This window comes from Triticum urartu, chromosome 1A (genome assembly GCF_056163025.1).
Source record: "Triticum urartu cultivar PI428250 chromosome 1A, HENAU_Tu73, whole genome shotgun sequence".
Lineage (NCBI taxonomy): Eukaryota > Viridiplantae > Streptophyta > Magnoliopsida > Poales > Poaceae > Triticum > Triticum urartu.
The window spans coordinates 293024097-293036127 of record NC_141873.1 but is presented as its reverse complement, the minus strand read 5'-3'; positions in this window follow the sequence as shown (position 1 = coordinate 293036127).

The following is a 12031-nucleotide window of genomic DNA, read 5'->3' as shown; positions in this document are numbered from 1 at the left end:
CAGTCCTCACCGTTTTCTCCTTGAGCTAAGGTCACACAGACCTCGCTCAATCACTCAGGTAAGTCTTTAAGGTAGACTCCCAAACCTTCACAGACTTCGTTCACTGGCAATCCACAATTTCTCTTGGATGCTCAGAACGCGACGCCTAACCGTCTGGAGGATGCACAGTCCTCAAGTGTAATAAGTCTTCAAATCACACAGACACGAAGACTTAAGTGATGCCCAATTTACTCTGGCTCTGGGTGGTTAGGGCTTTTCTCCTCACTAGGAATTTTTTCTCTCAAAGGCTTCGAGGTGGGTTGCTCTCAAACGACAAAAGCCGTGCACTGAAATCTGAGCAGCCAACCGTTTATGGTTGTGGGGGGTGGACTATTTATAGCCACTTGGCAACCCGACCTGATCTGTCCGAAATGACCCTGGGTCACTAAGGAACTGACACGTGTACCAACGGTCGAATTTTGAACTCACACGGCAACTTTACTTGGGCTACAAGTAAAGCTGACTTGTCTGACTCTGGACAAGATTTTCTCTCAAAGTCTTCGCTCGAAGACATAGGATTTGAATTAGGCATCACTACAGTCATTCTGACTGGTTCTTTTGGACCCCACTTAACAGTATGGTGATTCCTATGACACAACATAAATGAAATAAAACTACGAAGGATCTAAGTCTTCGAGTTCCATAAGCTTCATAGGGAGTCTTCTCATGTCATTGTCTTCAATATGAATATTTTCATAAACCACCATTGTCTTCAATGTCTTCGTACAGTTTTAGGGGTCACCTCTGGTAATAAAACCAAATCAATGAGGGACTTCTACCTGTGTTTTCCTGCAATTCTCACAAACACGTTAGTCCCTCAACTAGGTTTGTCGTCAATACTCCAAAACCAACTAGGGGTGGCACTAGATGCACTTACAATCTCCCCCTTTTGGTGATTGATGACAAACTAGTTGAAGTTTTCAACGGGGAACATAATTTGTGAGATAGTAAAGGAATTTGTCTTCATAAGTTGCAAGGGCTCCCCCTGAAGATGTGCATATAAGTAATTTGCCTTTTGAATGCAAATGCACATGGCAGGTTGTACTTGTGGAGATCCACTTCAACTTATGATGACAATCCACTATGCATGTGAAAGTATATGAAGATAATGACATGCATAATGGAAAATGGACGTCTGCAGTAAGAGGTGAGTGCAGAATTTATCGTCGCACATGCGGAATTTATCTTCGCATAACGGAGTGACAAGCAGGTGGCAGACGGCCATCAAGGCTAAGTGTTACAACTCAAAGAAGCAAATGTAGCAAAAACGGGAGTTGTAAGCACGAAGCAAAATGTAGCAAAATATAGAGGCACCCGCCCAAAGTGACCCGCTTGAAGACTATAAACATCATGCTTCTCCCCCTTTTGTCAGTGATGACCAAAAAAGGTTTGAAGACATAGAGTTTTCTACGCGTTCCCAGGCGCAGCAGGGTCGGTGGAGTTGTTTGGTGGCGGTGCAGATGAGCTTGGTGCAGATTCGACGTGTGTTGAAGCAGGTGGAGATGATGTCGCGTCGCCGTCTTCTTCAATAATCCGGGCAGACACGGTGGCAGCAGAAGAAGAGAATTCTGACTCTTCAAGTGATGGTGTGCTTCGCATCACAGCTCTTCTTGGAGGCGTGGAGTCAAATTGGAATCTCTCTCTGAAGCCATCCTCTTGCAGTTCAGCTTCATTGCTCATCATGGTGAGGCCTTTCCAAGTGCGGCGACAGGTCTCGTGTGCGACAAATGCATTCTTGGTTGCTAGATTTCTGATGCGATTGACGTCTTGCATGATGCTTCTCATCTGCCGTTTGAGCCAGTCGTGATGCCTATCTTGCTTTTGGTGAAGAGCCACAAGAAGCTCTCGGTCATTGAGTGCTCGAACGCGCTTCTTGGGTCTCTTGGCAGCTGTGCTGTCAGTGGCTTCAGTTGATGCAGGGGCATGTGTGGTGCCAGCCATTGGATACACTCGGGAGAGAGCTTCAACACCTTCAATATTTTGAGTGAAGCTCTGGTGTTCTGCATTTTGAAGACTTAATGGTTGCTTGCCAGGCTCTGGATATATTGCTTCAGCAGATGTGTCCACATCTGGCAAAAATATCCTATGGTTGCAGGCTGAGGGTTGATAGGAGATTGCAGAGTGAAGCTTGATCAGCCTCATAACCCAAGGAGCATAGAACTTTAATCCAAACAGTTCTGAGGCAGACGCTGCAAAGTGACGGATGAAGAGATCCTGTGCATTGAAGCATTTGCCATGTAGAATGCAGAAGATGAGAGTCTTCATTGCACCATCAATTGTCGCATATCGAGAGTGTCCCTTTACAGGCCATAGAGTCCGCCTTATGATATGATATATTGTTCTGGGCAGGTACTCTAAGTCTTCAACGAAGAACCTAGTTGGATAGGGTGCATTCGGAGGCAGTGGCTTCATCATTGAGAGCATCTGACTCATATCTGGCTCAGGACGCTGAAATATGCTCTCAATTGCTTCAGATGGAGTTGGCACCCTTCTTCAAAGAATTTGCCAGGAGGGGGAAGGCCGGTAAGCTCAATTAGGTCGAAAGCATTGGCTTCATGATGGATATTGCCTGTCATCCACTCCAGAATCCATGTCTTCGGATCTCTGTTATAGCCTTTGATATGCAAAGTGGCATAGAACTGGAGCAGAAGCTCTTCGTTCCAGTGCTCTTCATCAGTGATAAATGGCAGCAAACCCACTTGCTTGAAGCAATCCAGTGCTTCTTCCAGACCAGGCAGACCAGCAACAGCTTCAACCTCAAGGCGCTTGTGAGGAAAGATACGGCCTTGGTTGTATAGGATGCATGAATAATAGCTGCGTTGTTGATGGCTCCAGAACCTATCTGATACAATCCGTTCCCTTGAATAAGGGTTCTTGGAGCGGTCGAAAAACGTGTTATCTGCCCTGAAGCCGTTGATGTTGAAGGAACCAGGAGCTGATGCAGGACCTGGGAACCTTGGCAGTCGTGGGATCGGCTTCTGGACCTGGGGTCTGTACGCAATATGATAGTTAAATTGTGGTCCGGCAGCAGACTCAGGCACAGAATGTTCAGGAGCAGTAGCTTCATTGCCTTCTGAAGCTATTGTTGGGTTGGGCTCCACATTTGCTTCGGTGTTGTCTGTGGCAGCCTCAACATTTGCAGACTCAGGCACGTTCTCCTAGAGAACTGCTTCTTGTTGGTGTGGGGGAGTTGGAGCTTGTGGTATCTCTGCATGCTCTTCGGCTGATGCAGCCGGAATGTCGTCAGCAGCCTGAGCCCTTGGCCCTTTGCGAAGCCTACGGAATTTGGGCGACGCTTGTGGAGTTGCAGTGGGCTGTGGCTCATCTTCCTCCTGTGGGCGATCTGCCCACGATGCATCTTGTGCGATTGGCATCAATGGACGACCAATACTGATCAGTTCGCTTGTCTCAAGCTGAGGAAGGGCTGCATCACCTTGCACATTGTCTTGGAGACCAATGTCTTCAGCAGCGTAGGGTTCGTCTGCTGGAATGTCTTCAGTGTGGGGTTCATGCACAGTCAACTGACGATCTGCGTCAGGATAGCGGACGGAGAGGGTTTCAACTGTCAAGGGCTCTGTGGGAGCAGCCCGAGATTTCTTGGTCTTGCGCTTCTTGATGATGGGTTCAGAAGGAGAGGCTTCAGAATGTTTTCTCTTCTTAGCTTTAGCCTCTGCAGTCCGTGTCTTCTTGTGCTGTGAGGCGGTTGATCGACTCTTTGGCTTAGAGCCAGTCGTTGCAGCGGGGAAGACAATCGGAGCAGTTTCTGACCTTGGCGCTTCAGGTTCAGGCACATCAGCCTTCTTTTTCTTCTTCGCGGCCATCCTGGGGTCAATGCCAGGACGCCCAAGTGCCTTGCGCTTTTCTGCCTCATTGTAGGCTTGCACGCAGCGATCAGCCAAAGTCTTCATGCGTTCTCGTGAGCCTTGAGCTTCGGCACGCGTCTTCAGGAAGTTCTCTTTCAGCTCGTGCAACATGATCTTGAAGTTTTTCACTTCTTGCACACTGAGCTTGGCCACGTGCTTCTTGAACTGAGCCTTTTCATGATCAATTTTCTGCTTCAGTTCTACAATTCGCTGGGCTATTGCAAGTTCTGAAGCAATTGCACCTTGAAAGGCAACGCTGAGGCCTATGGGTAGCTGCAGATCATTGAAGCTTATGTCTGGTGTGTCAAACCATTCATCGATGAAGTTGTGGATGATGGCGACATCAAACAGAGGCAGATTGTTGAAGATTTCAGCCTCCTCCTTGCTCTTGATGAGCTGCTCAAGAGCATCATCTCCAAGATCTTCATCGCTTGAGAGATCAATGGCTTCGCAGCGCAGAATGTCAGCAGCTGTGAGCTCTTTGCCTGTGTGTGGCTGAGGCTTCTTGGCTTCTTGGGGCTTGGACACTCGTGATAAGCCTTCTGACTGCACACTGGCTTCAGGAGGTGCAGTTGCTAAAGGCTTCACTCTTGCGATCTTGGGAGAAGCGGCTGGCTTTGAAGCTTTTGGCTTCTTCTGCTTCGGCTTCGGCGCAGCAGGGGCGTCATCTGACTCAGTATCTGCTGGAGGGTCATTCACAGCAGTCCCTTGGACTAGGATGCGAGTGATGAGGCCTGCAAGATTGGCATACGGCCCGATGATATTGGGATCGGCGTTGCGTGTGCCATCTGGCCTTGGTGAGGAGGGACCAGGGTTGAAGTCAAGCCCAAATTTCTTCTTGTTTATCTTTGCTGACTGTTGTGCAAACTGAAAGTTGCACTTGAAGAGATTATCGTCGCGGCACCAGAGAAGTGATGACGGATGTGCCTCAGCTGGCTGTGGTCCTCTCACCATGCATGGATAGAAGCCTTGAGCAATGGCTTCGACTCTGGACCTGGGTACGAGATTTTTGTATAGTACGTCTCCCCACGGTCTCTTGATGGCGCACTTCTCCGCATATTCCTGAGTGACGAAGCGGTAGTGGAACCATTGCTCTACCCAATATCTTCGAATCCATTGGATTCGTGTCTTGCGCTGACCATAGCTTTCTTCAGGATCAGTTTTGTACATCTCTGCCAATTCATCAGGCAGATCTTTGGACGTTTCACCACGTCGCTGTCTGCCTCCCTTCCTTGCTGCTGTTTCTGAAGCCATGAATAACTTGGAAGGCTTCAAGATGTTCAAAGGCTTCAAAGGCTTCCTTTTGCAAGAACTGGCTTCAGGAGAGTTGATGTGATGCTGCAAGTACTCTACAAATGAATGCAGACTATGAGAACCAAAGGATTCTCCCACGGACATGTACCTGTGACAGCATTAAGGTGCGAGGGAAGGGGAAGAGGTCATATGCATTCTCAGAAGATTTTGAAGATAAATCGGTTTAGAAGACATAGACCTCATTGTGCGAAGACATTCACTCACAGATAAGAAGTTGGTTCCAGATTTGTACGAACCCACAGATCAGTACAAGTGAGGAATCTAACTACCTTATGAAGCACAAGTGAATATACTAGGCATGTCATGAGATGTAGCGAGAAAACTAACTGATGTGAAGAGAAACTCCTTATGGCAGAAAGTGACTGAGCTATGGGATCAAAAGAGGCTGTAAAAAGAGGTTTTATTTACCACACTTGGAACTGCTAGACGAAGTGAGAGTTGAGGCCGAGCAGTTCGATCCTCCGTGCCCTAACTTGGCGACGGAAGACACCTACGGCGACGGCGGGGAGAGCGATGTTCGCTGTCGGCGTGAAAACGGCGTCGGAGAGGTTGCGGCAGTGAAGCGCTTCGTCGCCGGCGTCGTCGAGTGCTAGCGGTGGCGCTAGGGTTCGTGCGAGGGTGGAAGAAGGAGATAATGACCGCAGTGAATCGTGTATTTATAGGGATAGAGGCGGCACTGCGCTATTACGCAGGTACCCCTGGCGGTTCGCATTTGAGGCACGCGTGGCCAGTTAGAGGAAGATTGGGATTTGTTCCACGTCCCACGCACGCCTAAATTGTCGGGCGGTCGTTCCTGCTTCTCCGGATCTTATGTGGAGGAATGAGCATTAAAAACGGACTTTTATGGTTGTCACTATGTCTTCAGCTGACAAGGACACAGTGAAGACATTTGACAGTTACAACAGAATGCATATGACTTGGAGAGATAGAGTTTGAGATAGAAAGCATAGAGAGGTTAGGGTCCGATCACATTCACTTAGTTCAAAAGATTCAACCAAGAAGACATAGCTATAAGTGAATGCTGTAGAGGACAGAACATCAGTACATATATATCCAGATAATCAGCGCAGTGAAGATAATCATGAAGACATATTGAGAATGAAGCCAAACCAAATGTGAAGACATTGAGAGGTAACGCCATGAGAGAAACACTTCAAAATGGAACGTTTTGTGGTGGCGTTACCCACCGTATAGGAAGTATTAGACCCAGACACGGCGCACAATTATCGTGGCGCTCCGAAGTCAAATTCCACATTAATGTGTTCACACTTAGAATGTATGTCTTCATTGTTTGAAGATATACGCTACTTCGTGTGTTGCACATCTAAGTCATCAATATGCTTAAGTGTTAGGATGTGTGCCTGATCACAGGACATTTGAGGATTCCAAGATATTTAGCTCACACCGTAACTTGCAAAATCTCTTCTCATCCAAGGGCTTTGTGAAGATATCTGCCAATTGCTCTTCAGTGTTGACGTGTATGATATCAATGTCTTCCTTCACAACATGATCTCTGAGAAAGTGATGACGAATTTCAGTGTGCTTTGTCTTCGAGTGCTGAACTGGGTTGTTGGCAATCTTGATGGCGCTTTCGTTGTCGCAGTAAAGTGGCACTTGCTTCAGATGAATGCCATAATCCTTGAGTGTTTGCTTCATCCACAGAAGCTGAGCGCAACAAGATCCAGCAGCAATGTATTCAGATTCAGCAGTGGAGAGTGATACACAGTTCTGCTTCTTTGAAGACCAACATACAAGTGATCGTCCCAGAAAGTGACATGTGCCTGATGTAGACTTGCGATCAACTTTGTCACCAGCATAATCAGCATCCGAAAATCCAACCAAATCAAACTCTGAGCCCTTTGGATACCATAATCCTAGAGTTGGGGTGTGAGCCAAATATCGAAGAATTCGCTTCACAGCTAGGTGATGCGACTCCTTTGGTGTCGCTTGAAATCGAGCACACATGCAAACACTAAGCATGATATCTGGCCTAGATGCACATAAATAAAGCAAAGACCCAATCATGGAGCGGTATACCTTTTGATCGAACTCTTTACCATTGTCGTCGGGACCCAGATGATGCTTGGCTGGCATTGGTGTTGTGAAGCCTTTGCAGTCTTGCATACCGAACTTCTTCAGGCACTCTTTAAGATATTTCTCTTGAGATATGAAGATGCCGTTGCGTTGTTGCCATATTTGAAGACCGAGGAAGAACTTCTTCTCCCCCATCATGGACATCTGATATTGCTCTTGCATCATATATCCAAACTCTTCACTATACTTCTGATTGGTGCAGCCGAAGATAATGTCATCCACATATATTTGGCACACAAACAGTTCACCATCATATGTCTTCGTGAAAAGAGTGGAATCCAGGGAACCAGGTATGAAGCCTTTGCTTTTCAGAAAGTACTTGAGTGTATCATACCAGGCCCTAGGGGCTTGTTTGAGGCCATACAGTGCCTTGTTGAGCTTGTATACCATATCAGGATGTTTTTGATTTTCAAAGCCAGGTGGTTGTGCAACGTACACTTCTTCTTCAATCTTGCCATTGAGAAAGGCACTTTTCACATCCATCTGATAGAGAAGTATGTTATGATGATTTGCATAGGCCAGCAGTATGCGTATGGCTTCAAGCCTAGCCACAGGAGCAAATGTTTCATCGAAGTCAATGCCCTCCACTTGAGTATATCCTTGAGCAACGAGACGAGCTTTGTTTCTGACAACTTGACCATGCTCATCTTGCTTGTTGCGGTATATCCATTTGGTGCCTATTATGTTGTGCTTCCGTGGATCAGGACGCTTAACCAGTTCCCATACATTATTCAGCTCAAACTGTTGAAGCTCTTCTTGCATAGCTTGAATCCATTCAGGTTCCATGAAGGCTTCTTCAACTTTCTTGGGTTCTGATATTGAGACGAATGCGAAATGCCCACAGAAGTTTGTTAGCTGAGTTGCCCTTGAACGAGTGAGTGGACCAGGTGCATTGATGCTGTCAAGTATTTTGTCAATTTGTACTTCATTTGCAACACGAGGGTGTGTGGGGCGAAGACTTTGCTCTTGCTGATCTATGTGGTCATTTGAAGGTATATCTTCAGGCTGAGCATTGTCTTCATGTGGATCAGGTGCTGAGATGATAAGTTCTTCTTCAGGATGAGCTTTAGAAGGTACAATTTCTCCAGTTCCCATAAGCTTGATTGATTCATTTGCTGGAACTTCATCTAGCACATTTGGCAATTGCTCTCTTTGTGATCCATTGGTTTCATCAAATCGCACATCCACTGTTTCAACCACTTTGTAGTGGAAGAGATTGAAGACTCTGTAGGAGTGCGAATCCTTTCCATATCCAAGCATGAAGCCTTCATGTGCTTTTGGTGCAAACTTTGAGGTGTGGTGTGGGTCCTTGATCCATCATTTTGCGCCAAATACTCTGAAGTAACTGACATTTGGCTTCTTGCCAGTTAGGAGTTCATAAGATGTCTTGTTCAGAAGCTTGTGAAGATAAACACGATTGATTGTATGGCATGCAGTATCAATGGCTTCAGTCCAGAATTTTCTTGGAGTCTTGTATTCATCTAGCATTGTTCTGGCCATCTCAATGAGTGTTCTGTTCTTGCGTTCGACGACGCCATTCTGCTGTGGCGTGTATGGAGCTGAGAATTCATGTGTGATGCCCAAGGTATGCAGATATGTATCAAGGCCAGTGTTCTTGAATTTAGTGCCATTGTCACTTCTGATGTGCTTTATCTTGGCGCCAAAATTGTTCATAGCTCGATTTGCGAAGCGTCTGAAGACATCCTGTACTTCAGTCTTGTAAAGGATTGTGTGCACCCAAGTATATATAGAATAATCATCAACAATTACGAAGCCATAGAGGCATGCAGAAGTTGTAAAAGTTGAGTAGTGAGTAGGACCGAAAAGATCCATGTGAAGCAGTTCGAAGGGTTGAGTAGTGGTCATGATTGTCTTCGAAGGATGTTTTGCCCTTGTCATCTTCCCTGCTTCACAGGCACCGCATAAGTGATCTTTCTTGAACTTGACGCCCTCGATGCCTATGACGTGCTTTTTCTTCGCAAGGGTGTGGAGGTTCCTCATGCCAGCATGCCCAAGCCTTCGATGCCAAAGCCAGCATTCTGAAGCTTTTGCAAGAAGACATACTGCAAGTTGTGGTCCTGCTGAGAAATCTACCACATACAAATCACCTTTCCTATATCCTTCAAACACTAGAGATTTGTCAGATTCCATTAGCACCAGGCAGCGATATTTGCCAAACATTACAATCATATTCAAATCGCAAAGCATTGAGACAGACATTAAGTTGAAGCCAAGGGATTCAACAAGCATGACTTTATCCATGTGTTGATCCTTTGAGATTGCAACTCTACCTAGACCCAATACCTTACTTTTACCAGTGTCAGCGAATGTAATGTGGCTCTTGTCGGATGGACGTAAAGTTGAGTCCATAAGAAGGCTTCTTCTGCCAGTCATGTGATTTGTACACCCACTGTCAATAATCCATTCTAAAGACTTTGAAGTCGCTGGTGTCGTACCCTACAGTGCAGTTAGGGGGATAGGCTTCACGAAGAGTGTTGTGAAGCATAAACATTTGACGAACCAGTGGGTTATGAAAACTTAGATCCAGATTAGGACTAATGGGGAGAGTAGCATGCGATTCAGGAACGAAGTACATAATGATGCCATTTGGGTAGTTTATCTTGCGCCCCACAAGATTTTTATGGTCCCCAGCAATAGCATCAGAAGATTTTGTTTTTGTGCTGGAGACCTTTCCCTGCAAAAGAGAGTTAAGCTTTCTTAACCACCCACATCTTCAAGGGTGGCTTAGAAGCTATGAGTCTAAGTGCAGCATCTGAGAATTTTGGCTTTGAAGCCTTAGCAAACAGTCTAGCAGGGGGACAATAATACTCATAGGCATAAGCAGAATAATTTTTGGTCATATGAATATGATAGTTCGATGAACCGCTCTCATATTCATATGCCTGAGTATGGTTTCCCTGCAAAACATTTGCGTTAGTGTGACTCAGGTGAGTCCTCTGTCTGTATGAAGCCTTTGGACCGAGGTTTGTCTTCTTCAAGTGAGGTGTCATGAAGACATTCACAGGAAGATTTTCCAGACATGTTTTTGGAACCCAGATCTTCTTCATAGGCAGTCCATTCCTGCAGTTAGTACCAATGTACCTGGCAAACACTTCACCATTCTGATTCTTGAACAGTTTATAGTTTGCATCAAAGGATTCATCAATGATAATTGGGTTAGCACAAGTGAAGCCAGATAAATTGGATGGATCTGCTGAAAGTTCCTTTGCAGCAACCCATGTAGTTTTGGGGTACTGCTCAGGTTTCCAGTAAGAGCCATCTGCATTGATTTTCCTCATGAACCCAACACCCTCTTTCCTAGGGTTTCGGTTCAGAATCTGCTTCTTAAGGACATCACATAATGTTTGATGCCCTTTCAGACTTTTGTACATCCCTGTTTCAAGCAATGTCTTCAACCTAGCATTCTCATCAGCAATAGCAGTGGTATCCTCAGCAGAGGGGTTAGTTGCCACATCAACAGTTGAAGATATTGGAACAGTAGTAGCAGTGGAACATTCAGCAACAGAATTAGCATTATTACGCTCAATGCATTTAAGACATGGTGGTTCAAATCCTTCCTGAGTGGGACTGATCTGTTCGGCGCGAAGTGACTCGTTTTCCTTTTGAAGATCTTCATGAGCCACCCTCAATTTCTCAAGTTCTTGCTTCCTTTGAAGATAGTCATAGGAAAGCTTTTCATGAGTTGTTGAGAGAGTATCATGACGATCTTCAAGTTCCTGATACTTAACGTGAAGGTTTTTATGTCTTCAATTAAGGATTCAGATCGAGTCATTTCAGCACCCAACAGATCATCGCTTCTGTCTAACAGTTTTTGAATATGTTCCATAGCTTTCTATTGTTCAGTTGCAATTTTAGCAAGTGTTTTGTAGCTAGGTTTTGAATCACATTCAGAGTCATCGTCACTGGATGTTTCATAGCGAGTGGTGCGTGTGTTTACCTTGGCACCGCGTGCCATGAAACAGTAGGTAGGAGTGGAGTCGTTCTTGTCATTTGCGTCGGTGTCGGTGATGCAGTTATTGTCTTCAGTGTTGAAGATGGACTTGGCGACGTATGTTGTAGCCAGACTTGCAATGCCAGAATCAGACTCCTCCTCAGACTCCACCTCTGCCTCCTCAGATGCGGACTCCTCTTCTGAATCCATTTCCTTTCCAACAAACGCACGTGCCTTGCCAGATGAGCTCTTCTTGTGTGATGAAGACTTTGATGAAGACTTGGAAGAAGACTTTGAGTGTTTCTTCTTCTTCTTGTCGTCAGAATCATATTCCTTGCTCTTCTTCTTCCTTCTATTCTCATTGTCCCACTGTGGACACTCAGAGATGAAGTGCCCAGTTTTCTTGCACTTGTGACATGTTTTCTTCTTGTAGTCATGAGCAGAAGCTTCATCATTCCTTGAGCTTGATCGTGAAGATTTTCTGAAGCCTTTCTTCTTGGTGAATTTTTGAAACTTCTTCACTAGCATTGCAAGTTCTCTTCCAATGTCTTCAGGATCATCAGAACTGCAGTCAGATTCTTCTTCAGATGAGGAGACAACTTTTGCCTTCAAGGCACGAGTTCGCCCATAGTTTGGACCGTAGATATCTCTTTTCTCAGAAAGCTGAAACTCATGTGTGTTGAGCCTCTCAAGTATGTCAGACGGATCGAGTGTCTTGAAATCAGGACGTTCTTGAATCATCAGTGCCAGAATGTCAAACGAACTATCA